Source organism: Leucopleurus acutus (assembly GCF_964270905.1).
Source record: "Leucopleurus acutus genome assembly, chromosome: X".
NCBI lineage: Eukaryota > Metazoa > Chordata > Mammalia > Artiodactyla > Delphinidae > Leucopleurus > Leucopleurus acutus.
The window spans coordinates 116,364,777-116,377,168 of NC_139148.1; the positions used below are offsets into that span (position 1 = coordinate 116,364,777).

Consider the following 12,392-nt stretch of genomic DNA (forward strand, 5'->3'; position numbering starts at 1 on the left):
TGGCTGTGTTCTTGGCCAAAGCCCAGGTCTGTCTGTTTCTCAGCACTTTGCAAACCGGCCCCCTGCCTGGTCTCTGCGGCTGGGGGACTGCTCTCTGCCTGCTACTGCTGGCCCTGTTGCTCCCCTCTCCGCTCTCCTGGGGCATCCTCCAAAGCTCCGCATCTGGGGCCACAGAAAAGCAGGAAAGGTGCATTCCTCCCCGGCCCTCCCGCCATCTCAGCCAGGCTCCCTCCAGCTCCTCCCCGTGCCCTCCCGGTGTCACAGCCCTGGACGGCCTCCAGCAGCCCCCGTGTCCCAGAGGATTTGGGAAAGTGGGGATCTCCTTGAGCGGAGGGCAGCTCTCAGGCTGGGGTGGAGGGGAGATGGAGAAGGGGCTTGTAGAGGAGGTGACACTTGGCGAGACAGGGACCTCTCTGGGTGGGGAGGCAGCTCTCAAGTCCCCATCTCTTTCTTTGTCTCAGGAACTGGTGTTATAGGAAGTGACCTGCCCCTTCTCTGGTCTTGTCAAGAGAGTGCCTAACCCTAACCCTGACCCTGACCCTAGAGCTGCCTGGGGAGCAGCCTAGAGAAGGGCCTGACCCACGAGGACAGGAAGGGACCAGGCAGAGACCCCGAGGGGTGGGGTGGCCCAGTGGTCCGGTTCTGGCATGGGGAAGGAAGGACAGACCTAGCGACACTCTGCGGGAGCTCTGTCCTCCCCACCTATTGGGGCTCTGGGAGGGGAGCGCGTTGCCCTTATCACACAGGTAAGAAGTGGTGGAGCCGAATCTGCCTCTGGGCCTGCACTCTCCCACCTTCTTCTGGAAGACCTAGCACCGTGGGATGGGGGAAGGGAGCAGAGGCTCCCAGGGGAGCTAGAGACAGAGGGGCCCATGGTAGGGAAAGTGGAGTGTATGGGAAGTCACAGGGAAGACCGGGGGACAGTCTGAGCTGAGATGGGCACGGGAGAGATGAGTCCCAGCACCCCCGGCGAGCAAGGTCCTCACCCACAGAGCCGGACCTCCCCACCCTGCCGCAAATCCCACCCAAGGCTGGACCAAGGGCTCCTCAGTGTTGAGTGGCACAACCCTCTCAGTTTGGGTGGCGGGACGGGAGGGTGGGTGGCTCCTGGGGACCGTGTCACCAGGAGTGGAAGGGACAGTAGTGGGTGGGGTGGGGCTGAGACCCACGCCTGACCCCATGTCTCTGTCCCCAGGCTGGCCCCTGGGCCCAGCATCGCACGGGAGAGTCTCCTCTGGATGGGCCTGCATTGGTCCTGGAGGCCTTGGCTGCGCTGCTGACTGACGCCCCAGGAGCGGTGCAGAGGGGAGGCAGGACAGACCCTGGCCCTCACCCCGCACCGCTCCCACGTCTGCTCGGGCGGTGGTTGCTCCTGGTCGATGCACTCAGAGTTCCTGGGGCTGAGCACCCCAGCAGCCTGGTTGCCCCCAGGACAGAGCGGCCGAGCCTCACACCATGTGCCCTCCTCAGCTGCCCAGCTGGAGCCCGGGTCCCAGGTGAGGATCTCTGCCTGCCTCACCCCGGGGCCGGAGGCTGCACCGCGGCCACCACGTGCCCCCCACAGATGCCCACCGACGGGGCCTGATGGCTTCCTTCCTTGTGCCAAGTCACCCGGGAGCCCTGGTCCTGGTGGCCCTCCTCCAGCCCAACTGTGCCCACCCAGGGCCACTTCTGGGAGCCTGCCAGCCTGCGGACTGCATCCCCGGAGCTCTGGGGACAGCCTCTGAGAGACTGTGCCACGGGGCTGCATGGGAGGAGAGCAGAGGACGAGGGGCCTCCTTGGGGCTGATTCGCAGACGTGCCCCTTTCAAGCCCAGCTCTCACCCTCTGGGTGGCTCGATCCCCAGCTCCAGCCTCTTGCTGGGCCAGCCTGAGAGGGCCTGAGAATGGCACAGGGGAGGCTCTTCACTGACCGCGTGGGCGCCCGTGTGTGAGTGCGCATGTATGAGTGTGTGCGGGTGTGCGGGTGTGAGCGCGCGTGTGTGTGTGAACGTGCGGGTGTGAGCGTGTGTGTGAGTGCTTGTGCACACACACGAGTGGCTGTGCGTTGCAGCGGGCACGGAGCTGTTGAGCAGAGTGAGCTGTGCAGGGTGCCCTGTCCTCCCTGGGCTCGGGGCTCAGCTAGAGCTGCCTGGGGCTGCTTCCCAACAGGGAGAAAGCGCGCTGGAGGCCCAGGGGCCCGGGCTCAGAGACCCCCTCCCACCCATCGTGGGAGGGGCACGGCGGTGGCCCTGGCTGGGGCTGTCTGCGCTCTGAGGGGCTGGCCGTGGGAGGGGGTGGGGACGCGTCCTTAGCATGCGCTCCTGCCGCGGCTGTTCTTACGGTTCTGGCCCTGAGTCCTGAGCTGCTTCCGCTTCCCCACCTCTTCCTCGTCTCCCCCGCTGGGCCCTTGCTGCTTGACGGGCTCTCAGAGCACTTTATTTATTTGCCGTCTGTTTCTCAGGCAGTGGAGCTTTTGCAATATCAGACACCGACTTGAATAAGACAACTTCCACTTTCCTGTGTGTGATGTACTCTGCCCCGGGCAGCAGCGTCTGGTCAGAGAAATGTTCTTGTTTCGGGTGTTGTCAAATCTTGTTGTCTGTCTCAGTTAAGAAGAAAGTCCTTTGAGTTCAATCAAATAAAACCTGGAGGCCTCCTGTTTCTGCCGCCTCGGAGGAGAGAGGGGCGGCGAGCTCACCCCACTCTGGTGGCCGGGAGCTGGGGGAGGGGAGCACCCCGAGGGCTCTAAGGGGGCGGGGCTGAGGGCGGGGCTGGTGCCGGGTCAGAAGATGAGGCGAGACCCGAGCTGAGCCGGACCACTGCTCCCGTGAGGGGAAGGCAGCAGCACAGGCCTGGCCCAACAGGTGGCACTTTGTCCCATTCACGAACTTTATTTGAATCAACTGACGCCTAGGCCTTTTCTTCATCTTAGAGGCTGGTGTTAGAAGGCGCGTAATTCAGCTGAACCCCGAGGGTGGGCTGCGGTAGGCGAGGTGGAACGGACTGTCTGCAGATCATTTTGTGTCCCCGAAGGCCCTTCCGCAGCCGCAGGTGGCAGGGTCTCCATCACCTCCCAGCTGGCCAGGTGGTGTCTGAGTTTTGGAGAAGATCAACCTCTGGGACTGGAAACCTGCCTCCCTTACTCCCACCTTAGACGCAAGCTGTCCCGGCAGAGAAGCCGGGGCGGGGGCTCTGAGGCTGCTGCAGGGGGAGGGTGGGCCGAGGACAGAGGGCTGGGGGAGGGACGCCTGCAGGGGAGGGCAGCACCCGCCTCGGAGGAATGCAGGCCCATAGGACCCAGGAGAGGGGTGTCCTGAGGACTCGGGGTGTGGTCACACGAGGAGCGCAGCCTGGGGTAAGACACCTGTCGCCAAGAGCTCCGCAGAGGTCAGTGCAACTTGACAAGAGGGCCTCTTCCAGCATCCGCCACCCTAGGAGGGAGGGGTAGACTCCAGTCCCGGCCAGAGCCCCGAGCTTCCCGTCCCTTGGTCCAGATGGTCCTGTTCAGTCCCTGATGGTTCTGCACCCACTTCAGGGACCAGGTAGCCTGGCACAGCCAGATGGGAGAGAGGATCCAGCACCCAGGGCCCAAGGGACCGTGATGAGGGAGGACCGTATTCCCCCGCGAGGGAGGCAGGCAGGCTGGCGCATCACACTCTGGTTAAGAGGGGCGCCTAGGAGACCAGAGACCTGCGCGCTGAGCCCAGCTCTTCCACTGACCACAGCGGAGCCCCAGGCCAGCCACGGGCACTCGTGCATTTTCAGAAAGGAGCCTTCAGGGTGCTGTGGGCCTTCAGTGTGAGGATGTCTCTTCAACAAATGGCCCCAGGTCTCAGCCAGAGCAGCTCTGTCACCATGAGGAAAGGAAACGAACTGGCAGGTGATGAGAGCCTGCCGAGCTCCAGGCACCATGCCTTAACCTCATCATCCCCATGGCCACCTTCTGGAGGAGGTCACCACTAGGATGTCACTGAGGTTGAACCTCGAGCTGGCCTCAGCTCCTCACCCTTCCCCGCTCCTTAGGATGCACGTTCTGCCCACTGTTCCCACAGCCAGAGCCCTTTTGAGGACGCGGCCTTGAGAGAGTAAGGCGTCTCTGGGACTATCTGGACTGAATATGTGACTGAATTCCATTAAGACCTCTGTACAAACTTTTAAGATTCTGCCAGGTGGGTGGGGAGATCTGCTTGTCTTGTGGCCTCAAGACAAGCCTCATCTGTAAGTTCGTTTGCTTAGTAACCGTGCCCCCTTCCCAGTCTGGAGTGGTCTGCTTCTTTCTAGGTCTCTCCTTGCCTTCTGTGTACAGGACCAGTTTGCAAACCAGCACCACCGTTATCCCCATTTTTCGGAGAAACTGAGTCTCGGAGCCCAGTCTGAACTAGAAGCCCAAGCAGAAGCTGCTTTCCTGAGGCCCCAGTGCCTCTCGCAGGGGCAGGGAATTAGCCTGGAGGGTGGTGCAAGGACACAGTCTGAAGGCGACCCCGGTCTTTCTGGGTAGGGGCCAGGGGACAGATAAGGAGCCCAGGGCTTGGGGGCGGAGCTGGGAGCCTTAGCAACGTGGAGCTCCCCATTGGAGCAGCTGGGGCCACGCTGAGGTGGGGCCACCTGTCTTCTTGCGAACCTCCCACCTCTGCAGACTGACTGGGACCCAAGCAACTGAGTCAGGGGAGGGTGAAAGAGCAGCTGAGAGGGCAGTTCCAGGAGGGCCAGTCAGAACCCACTACAGTCAGAACACGAGAGAGAGAAACGGCATACAGAGTCCCAGCCCATCCCACCCCGAGGGAAACTGCCCAGTTTCGGATGAATTTTCACTTTGTGTGCATGTCCTTTATATACGTAAAATTAGGAACATATGACTTTTTTCACTTTATGACATAAACACTTCCTGCTCATCTTCCTGTGTGATTAAGCACGCTTCTGCTTCCAAAGCCACAGAGTATCTCTGGTATAAAGCTCTCATCGTGTATTTCGCACTGCCTCTTGCTTGTTTTCCTTTGTTGTTGTTTGTTTGGGGGGTTGAGTTTGAGGTTGTTGTTGGCTTTGGTTTGCTTTTGTGGTTTTTATTGGGTTTTACTGATGACGCGGTGACAGGTGTCCTTGTGGATAAATGCTGTGCTGCAGTCATGGTCAATCTTTTACCATACACTCCTGCACGTGGGCCGCAGGGTAGGCACGCCTCAGGGGTTTGACACCCTCCAGAGCAGCGGTGCCACGTTACTGTGCTCATGCCACTCAGGAGTGAGACTGTTGTGAGACAAGGGTGGCAATTGTGGGTCACAACACGTTTCAAAATCTGTTACTGCCTTTCCTGCCTCAAGCTGGGTGCATTTCTCTCTCCTCAAGATCAGTGTAATCTTTCATTTAACTCATCATTTCCCTCAAACTCTTCCTTTCCCATCATCCCCAGTTCACGGCTAGAATTAAATCCACTCTCCAGTTGTCCTGGGATAAAGTCGTGGTTCCTTTCTTTCTGCTCCTCACCTTTGCCTGTAGCGAAGTCTCAAGACAGGTTTTGAATCTCTCAATTGGATAAGCCAAATTGTTTATTTTGATATTTTATTTTGCATGCCTTTCAATACATATCAAGATTAAAATTTTTCATATGTCCATTGGCCATTTGTAGTTTTAAACTATGGGGAGTAATTTTTTATTGAGATATAATTGACATATAAATTGTCTACCTTTAAGTTGTACACGTGTTTGTTTGATACATTTATATTTTGCAGTTTGATTACCACCAGTAGTGTTAGCTCACACCTCCATCACATCACATAATTATCATTTCTTTTTTGTAGTATGAATCATTAAGATCTAGTCTCTTAGCAACTTTGAAGTTTATAATACAATATTGTTGACTATAATCGCTATGCTGTGCATTAGATCTCCAGAACTTATTCATCTACTTGTTGCAAGTGTGTATCCTTAAATAACTGATCCCTGATTTTCCCGCCTCCCAGCCCCTGCTAACCATCATTCTACTCTCTGTTTGGCTTTCTTGGATTCTACATAATGTAACATCATATAGTATTTGTCTTTTTCTGTTGTTCTTGTCTCACTTAGCATAATGCCCTCAAGGTCCATCCATGTTGTCACAATTGGAAGGACTTCCTTCTTTTTCCACTACTGAATAATATTCCTGTGTGTGTGTGTGTGTGTGTGTGTGTGTGTGTGTGTGTGTATATCTCACATCTTCTTTATCCATTCATCCACTGATGGATAATTAACCTTTTTTATTTTTAAATGGCCACACCACGTGGCTTGTGGGATCTCACTTCCCCAACCAGGGATTGAACCCGGGCCATGGTAGTGAAAGCCCAGTATGCTAACCACTAGGCCACCAGCGAACTCCCCACTGATGGATACTTAGATTGTTTCCATGTCTTGGCTATTGTGTATAATGTTGCAATAAACATGGGAGTTCAGATATCTTTTTGATATCCTGTTTTCATTTCCTTTAAATATATACCCGGAAGTGGAATTGCTGGACCATATGGCAGTTCTGTTTTTAAAACCTAGAACCTAGGGACATGGAGTTGTCCTGGTGCTGAGGCCAGCCTGCCTGTGGTTCAGGGTGAAGTCGGGTGCTCACTTCCCTCTCCTGCCCGGGCACAGACGAGCGCTCAGCACACATGAGAATCAATGCAACCAGAGCAGGGACACCACGCAACCCAGCAAACCTTCTCAGTTTAAAGGATCCCTGCCAACAAAATGATGCCTTCTCAGTGTCCCCTGAGTCATCCCCTAGGTGCCAGACTCCCGGGCAGGTTTTTAGGGCACAAAGGTGAGCAAGTTAAACACGGTCCCTGCCCTCCGACCGGGGACAGGTACGTGATTCCTCCACTTGGTTTCAAATACATGGGCGTTTGTGAAATATAATCAGAGTCACCCTCAAATTGGGCCAATGCACTGTAGGGGAAATCTGGAAAGGCATCTGCTGCAGGAGCAGCTGGGGAAATGCAGGGCTGGGAAGCGCCCCCGTGGGCCTTCTCTGCCCCCGTCTTCCGCACTTGAGACCGATGGAGAGTTGGGGCTTGGGTGGTGCCGGCCCAGCTCTCGAGGACTAGGGACGCCCCAAACCCCCTGCACACAAGACGGAGCCGCCTCTGCCGCCCAGACCAGGGGTGCTGTGGGGGGACAAGGGGACTGAGAGGTGCCTGGTGGGAGCCCTGGCTGCCTGGGGCACGCCCCCTCTGCGGGGTCCCCCTCCTCCGGAAGACGGGCACCGCCCTGGTCAGAGGCCTGAGCATGGTCACCGCAGCCTGGGCACGCGCCACACGAGATGATGCACGAGGCTGACGCCGCTGCCTCGCGGATGGCCCCTGGTCACAGCGACCTCTCGGGGCCTGAGCCTCCTGCTGTCTGTCCTCAGCCTCGGTGCCCCCAGGGAACCCTGCTGCCACCCTAGGAGGTGACACGGGCCCCATGCTCCAGTCCCTGGGTGCGCAATGTGCAGGGCCCACCTCCGTGGCCGTCCAGCCAATGAGGGTGCAGCAGGTGGGCTCCTGTGGCCGCTAAGAGGAGGTGGGCGGGGACATCCTGGCTCCTCCCATCATTGGTGAGGGTGCCAATTTGGTGGCCATAGGGAAATGGGCTGGGGTCTATGCCCTGTGTGTGCTTCAGGGGGATGAGGGGCTCCTCTGTGGGGTCCTTGGGACGATGGGAGACTGGCATGGAAGGTGTGGCTTTTTGATCAGAGATACAGCCCTAGAAGAAGCTGGGGGATCTGCACCCTCCTCACTATGATTCTTTTTTTCTGCTTCATGGATCACATCCTCTGTGAATGGGAAGTAGGGAGACCAGCAAAGGCCTGGTCTAAACCCCCTAGACATACATACCATGACCAAGTGGCATTTATCCCAGGAACGCAAAGTTGGTTTAACATCAGAAAACTAATTAATGTTATACTCCATATTAATAGAACAAAGGGGTAACACATGATCATTGAAATAGGTTTAAAAAATGGATTTGATGAAATCCAACACCCATTCATGATTTTTTTTAAAATATTTATTTATTTATTTAGGCTGCACCGGGTCTTAGTTGTGGCCTGCGAGATCTTCGTTGCGGCATGCAGACTTCTTTGTTGCAGCAGTCATGCAGGATCTAGTTCCCCAACCAGGGCTCGAACCCAGGCCCCCTGCATTGGGAGCACAGAGTCTTACCCACTGGACCACCAGGGAAGTCCCCCCGTTCATGATTTTAAAAACTTTTTTTTTTTTTTTTTTTTTTTTTTGTGATACACGGGCCTCTCACTGCTGTGGCCTCTTCCATTAAGGAGCACAGGCTCCGGACGCTCAGGCCCAGCGGGCATGGCTCACGGGCCCAGCTGCTCCGCGGCACGTGGGATCTTCCTGGTCCAGGGCACGAACCCGTGTCCCCTGCATCGGCAGGCAGATTCTCAACCACTGCGCCACCAGGGAAGCCCCAAAAACTTTTTTTAAAATAAATTTTTAACGTTTTTTATTGATTGCTGGGAAGATGTTTTACTTATTTATTTATTTGGTTGTGCCGGGTCTTAGTTGCGGCTCACTGGCTCCTTAGTTGTGGCAGGCGGTCTCCTTAGGTGTGGCATGTGAACTCTTAGTTGTAGCATGCATGTGGGATCCAGTTCCCTGGCCAGGGATCGAACACAGGCCCCCTGCATTGAGAGCATGGAGTCGTAACCACTGTGCCACCAGAGAAGTCCCTCATTTTAAAAACCTTTAACAAATTTTGAATAATAGGAACTCATTCATCCCAGCAAATAGTGTCTACAAAAACCTCAGTGTGCATAATACTTAATGGTGAAAGAATGAGTATTTTCACTAGTACTGGGAACAATGCAGGGTGTTCACTTTTGCCATTTCTATTCAACATTGTACTGGAGGTTCTAGCCAGTGGAATAAGCCCCCTACCTCACTGAAATAAAGCCATCCTGATTGGAAAGGAAGACATAAAACTGTATTTATTCACAGGTGATCCTATATGGAGAAAATCCCAAGAAATGCACACACACAAAACAGCTAGTAGACCCACAGACAAATTTAGCAAGGCCATGGGACACAATATCAACATCAAAATATCAATTGTATTTGTATATACTAGCAACAAAACTCCAAAAACGAAATTAAGAAAACAATTTGATTCACAATAGCCTTTAAAAAAGAATAAAACACAGGGATAAATCTGATAAAATATGTACAAAACCTGCATACTAAAAGTTACTACAAATTACAAAACATTGCTGAGAAAATTTAAAGAAGCTCTTAATAAATAGAGATAGTTCGTAGATTGGGAGACTCAATATTGTCAATTTGTCAACCTTCCCTAGGTTTATCTGTAGATTGAACACAATATCAAAATCTCAGCTGACTTTCCTGTAGAAATTGACAAGCAGATCTTAAAATGTGTGTGGAATATACATTTATATTACCTTAAACAGCCAAAACATTTTGAAAAAGGAAAACAGTTGAAGGACTTACCATACCTATTTCAAAACTTATAAAGCCACAGTAAGTAAGACAGTGTGGTACTGGTGGAAAGATAAGTGTGTAGATCAGTGGAACAGATTGGAACATAAATCCTTAAATTTATGATCAATTGGGTCTTTTATTGTGGCAAAATACATATAACAAATGTTGCCATTTTAACCATTTTAAAGTATAGAATTCAGTGGCATGAAGTACATTCACAATGTTGTGTAACCATCACCATTATCTAGTTCTAGAACATTTTCATCACCCCAAATGAGAACACCATGCCCATTAAGTGGTCAGTCTCCATTCCCTCCCTACCCCAGCCCTCGGCAAACACAAATATGCTTTCTGTCTCTATCTATATGCTTTTCATGGATATTTCAAAAAAATGGAATCATACGATATGTGACCTTTTATATCTGGCTTCTTTAACTTAGGATAATATTTTGGCAGTTCATTCACATTATTGTATTATCAGTACCTTTTTCCTTTTATGGCTGAATAATATTCCATTTTATGGATATATGACATTTATCCATTCATATGTTGATGGACATTTGTGTTGCTTCCACCTTTTGGCCATTGTGAATAGCTCTACTATGGACATTCAAGTACAAGTTTGTTTGAACACCTGATTTCAATTTTGGGGGTCCACATCTAGGAGTGGAATTGCTGGATCACTTGGTAGTTCTATATTTAACTTATTGAGAAACCACCAAACTGTTTTACATAGAAGCTGCGCCGTTTACAGTCTCACTCAGTAATGTATGATGGTTCCACATGCTCTCTAACAGTTGTTATTTTTCTTTTTTTAATTTATGGCTATCCTAGTATGTGTGAAGTAGTATCTCATTGTAATTCTCATTTGCATTTCCCTAGGATTAATGCTGTGGAGCATCTGTTCATTTGCTTGGTGGCCATTTATACGTCTTCTTTGCAGAAATGTTAAGTACTTAGGGATAAATTTGACAAAAGGTCTGCAAGACCTGTACACTGAAAACTACAGAAGAAATTAAATAATACATACATAAATAAATGGAGTGATATACCATGCTCACAGATTTGAAAACTCAGTGTTGCTGGATGTCAGCTCTACCAAACTGATCTATAGATTCAATGCATTCCCAATAAAATCACAGTAGGACTTTTAAAAGAAATTGACATTGACAAAGTGATTCCAACATTTCTATAGAAATGCAAAAGGCTAAGGACAGCCAAAAAATTTTGAAAAAGAACAAAGATGCAGGATTTACACTACATTTCAGGACTTAGTATAGAACAACAATAATCCAGGCAGTGTGGTATTGGCATTAAGATAGATTTAGAGATCAATGGAACAGAACAGAGAGTTCAGAATACACTCACAACTATATGGACAATTGACTTTTGACTGAGGTGCCAAGGCAATACAATGGAGAAAAAGATAACATTTTCAACAAAGTACTGTAAACATTGGAAAAGCACATCTTTAAAACCAAACTTGACTTAAAAATTTTTTTTAATTTATTTATGTATTTATTTTGCAGTGCTGGGTCTTAGTTGCAGCACGTGGGATCTTTGCTGCCACGTGCAAAACTTGACTCTTAACTCACATCATATACAAAAATTAACTCCATATCATGACATACATATGAGATAAAACCATAATACGTGCCACCTGCGAATTACTGCAGTTCAGTATTGCACTGCTGGGTGCCCTTTCCCCGATGCCAATTTTAATAAAAAGTTAGATTCTATCACCCTGGGGATCACAGCGGAATGGCTAAAGCAGAGGCTCTACAACCTCACGTTGACACCCACTCCCTCCACTCCCTTCCTGTGTCCCACAACCTCTCTTCTCTTTCTTCTCTTCCCCTTATCAAAACTGGCTGTGCACGGGTGCTGTCCCGGTGTCTGAAGGCCTTGGCAACACAACACCCTCCAGCGGTTTCTGATGTAGTTCACGGAATCCACCAGGAGATGGCGCTGCTCCACTAGCGCCGGCCAGCCTCGGGCTGGAGCGTGGAGCTTTCACCCAGCTTTGGCAGAATTCGCTTTCTGTAAATGAACAAACCATGAGGACGAGATATATAGGTTTTCGAGTTATACGAGGTGCAAGATCTTGGGCAAATAAGAACCTATGAACTGATTACGTGCTTCCCATTTCCATGCACGCTACAACAAGACTTGCAGATGCATCCGGCGGGCAGGGCATCCCAGTAAGTCACCAGGGAGTTTTCAGAACACCATCAGTACTGGAGATGGGCCGTCCCATCTTTAAACCAGACGCACGGCGGGTGGAGCAGGCTTGGGAGGGGGAAACCAGCTGGGCTCGAACCCGGCGTCTTCAGGTTACGAGCGGAGTCACTTTGGCCAGGTCCTTCAGGCTCTCTGCGCTTCGCTTCCTTCATCTGCGAGATGATTAGTAATTCCCAGGTTCTCTGAGGAATCGGTGAACTAACGCACGTCAGTCAGTGAACACCGAGCACGGTGGCTGACACGTGGGAGAGGTTCGAACACGAGGACTCGCCTTTATTAGTGATCTGCCTGATTCGGAGCTGGTCGGACGAGCTGCTCAGTCTCAGGACGTCAAAAGGCAGCACTGCGTCAGGGTCAAGGGCGCAAACTGTCGTTGGACACAGCAGCTCTACCACTTAATCAGGGCGGCGGGATGGCCCTGGCCTCTCTGAGCCGCAGCGCCGTGACCGGTCCAATTGGCGTGGGCAGCACCCAGCTGGCGGGCTGTCGCGGGGTCCTAGGCGGCCGCGAGCGTGGGGAGGGCCTGGCTCGTGGGAAGGGCTGGGTGGGTGGCGGCTGCCGTGGGAACCCGGCCGCAGGGGCGGCTCCGCCGCGCACCGCCCGGAATCAAAGGTCTCCTTGCGCCCGGTCCGCGCCTAGTTCCCCCAGTTCTCCTCTGCTCGCCCTCAGCCACACAGAGGCGGTAGCCGAGCTCCAAAGGGAGAAAAAGAAAACGGG

At 52.1% G+C, this 12,392-nt stretch overlaps 1 protein-coding gene across 2 annotated transcripts in view; it reads left to right on the plus strand.

The window, feature by feature from the left end:
* Positions 1-1,288, plus strand: part of LOC309978104 (small integral membrane protein 10-like protein 2A) — a gene marked incomplete at its 5' end in the record, with an annotated part of 129,018 nt that extends 127,730 nt beyond the window's left edge. Inside the window, one exon of one of the 2 annotated variants that reach the window (XR_014327111.1) lies at positions 1,196-1,288. The remainder of the gene's footprint in view (positions 1-1,195) is intronic. The other variant, XM_082864453.1, reaches the window with a different exon arrangement.
* Positions 1,289-12,392: the final 11,104 nt, after the last annotated feature.